We start from the raw sequence: 2,500 nt of genomic DNA, 5'->3' as shown, positions 1-2,500 counted from the left end.
GTCAATATAATTCTTTCTTCATCTCTCGTCGATCGGAAACTCTCGCTAGACGATCTGGCCGGTTAACTTTAACGTCCGTCGAAAAGAACTTTCGGGGACTGGACGACCGACAGATCGCGCGGTTCCGCACGAATCGACAATGAAGAAAAGAAAAGACATGGGGCGACCGACATAAAGGTTTTCTCATTGATATACCTTTTCTCTCTCCGCGGTGCTGTTCCGTGCGTGAACACACAAGTGTGTCTTTTGCGTCGTGTGACAATCAAGTTCGAAATAAGCCTCGCCAATAGAGGAGTATACATATTATTAAAAAAAAAAAATAATAATACATATAACCCGGTGGGATTTCTTTTTCTCTCTACTTCTATATAATTGAACCAAAAACCACGGGGGTACAGAAACATTGCGCACGAAACGATTTATCATCGATCAAACGCAAAACCAAATTAGAGACACGAGAGAAAGAGAGTAAGATCTCAAGACGCTCATAGGCCGTCATCAATACGATTCAACGCGAACGTGGCGATGGAATGGCAATCGCACAGATTAGCGAGGACACGTCGACGACGGGGAATAATTCCGACCCGATCAAGTACGACGTGCTCATCCCGCACATTGCTGCGCTTTGCTCCGCTGTCCATCGATCATCAAAGCGTTCGCGATAGAACGAGAGATCTCTTTCGTCTCTTCCCTCGAAGACTCGAAAAGGAATGTGTTTGTCGAAATCGCCGGCAACGACGACCCACCGCCGTATGGCAATTATAACGTAGAGTTAAGAAACTCATCCACGCACAGGCATATTCTCTCCCTGGGGCTTAACATTGCCACACCACACACACTCTGTGTGCCACACAGTATTCTTTCTTTCTTTTATAATTTGTGTGTCCATCTCTGTAGTCTCGCGAGACTCTTGTAAATATACCTCTTTCGTATATACGCATCATTTCAGGCGACGTCGGGAGCGCGTTAAATGTTCATGAGTGGAAACGCTTCTTTCCGCAAGGCGAATCGTTTCGCAGAGAAGGTGAGAGATTTGGAGATCCCCGTCGAAGCGGTGCCTTACGGGCGGTCGTATTTTCAATACGACTCACGACACCGTAAAAACACTCACGCAAGTCCGAACGTAAGAAATACCAATCCCTACTTCGCCTCTCGTGGAAACTAGATATATATGTTTGTATGTGTTTATAAGACGCAATGCAAAAATTGGCAATTTTCACAGAACCGCGACAAACGCCGACGAAACGCCCATCATTCGCTCGTACGTAGCATCTTTGCAACCCGACTCCGAAACGCTCTTTGGCGCCCTCCAAAAATATATTTGGAGAGGTAAGCGACGGCGGGGACTTACAAGAGCAACGCAAGCAGTTTATGGTTACGTAAACGACCCTCAGCCAGGCGTGGTCCAGGAATTGTATCCGTGGACCGCAATGTGCGTTCGAAATGTCGATGTTCATGTGTCCTGCAGTTCACACGTTGACGCGCAATTAGCTGCGTTCTTCATCGACCCACGAGCCAAGTGATCCACCGTTCAGGGTAATCGTATATATTTTTGATTTACAAATCAATATATGTATATGTCTCTTGTTCTGCGGTTCGTAAGAACGCATTGTACCTGAACGCTCCAACCAGCGCGCGAAGGAGATTCGTTCAGGCGTCGTTTTAAGGACGACACTATCGTCGTCCGTGGAAACGGAAAAAAAAAACCGTCAGATACGCAACAAGTATCTGACGGCCGGGCGAACAGTACATTGAAAAACCGTTAACGTGGAAAACGCGGAGATGAATATATTCTCTGAAAACGACGGGGATCGTAGACAACCCGATACTGGATCCAGAGATGTAATAATATTCCTCTCCTCTTCACTTCCATTTCATTTGATGTGAGAACGGAGGACTTCACAGCCGGCTCTGGCAGCGGTCATTCGTCCCAAGCTCTCGCGATGCGCACTATTGGGCCACACGCACGGAGTAGGGTGTCAGACTCACGACTGCTTTAAAAGCGAGCTTCACGAGCCGGTCCACTTCCCGTATAAAACACATTTCCATAAAATGTTGGTGTGTGCTCGAGGTAACGATAAATTCCGATACAAGCGGACTCGCGAGCCGGCTCTGGCCGTAGGCGCGATCCCCGTTCTCGTCCCAAGCTCGTCTGCGCGCACTATTGGGCCACACAGAGAGTAGGGTGTCGTCGGGAATAATCGCGCCATTGGCTTTATAGCGAGCGTCACGGCCGGTCCTCTCGGAACACCGTTTTTCGTCGGAACGATATTACCATATTTTTATTTTATTCGACAGATTAGCGGACTCACAGCCGGCTCTGGCAGCGGTCATTCGTCCCAAGCTCTCGCGATGCGCACTATTGGGCCACACGCACGGAGTAGGGTGTCAGACTCACGACTGCTTTACAAAAGCGAGCATCACGAGCCGGTCCGCTCTGGCGAATGTATAATATTATAATAAATATACGTTCCGTCGTCAACGAACACCGCGTGCGGCG

General features: G+C 48.3%; 1 non-coding gene across 1 annotated transcript; it reads right to left on the bottom strand.

Annotated features, from left to right (window-relative positions):
- Nucleotides 1–1,384: 1,384 nt before the first annotated feature.
- On the bottom strand, nucleotides 1,385–1,539 carry LOC143219436 (5.8S ribosomal RNA). The gene has a single exon (XR_013011319.1). It is a non-coding gene; the product is annotated as a 5.8S ribosomal RNA (ribosomal RNA).
- Between the last annotated feature and the right edge of the window lie 961 nt (nucleotides 1,540–2,500).

Source organism: Lasioglossum baleicum, unplaced genomic scaffold, assembly GCF_051020765.1.
Source record: "Lasioglossum baleicum unplaced genomic scaffold, iyLasBale1 scaffold0028, whole genome shotgun sequence".
NCBI classification, from domain to species: Eukaryota; Metazoa; Arthropoda; class Insecta; order Hymenoptera; family Halictidae; genus Lasioglossum; species Lasioglossum baleicum.
Note: the sequence above shows the minus strand (reverse complement) of the source record. Positions and strands in the feature narration are given on the sequence as shown.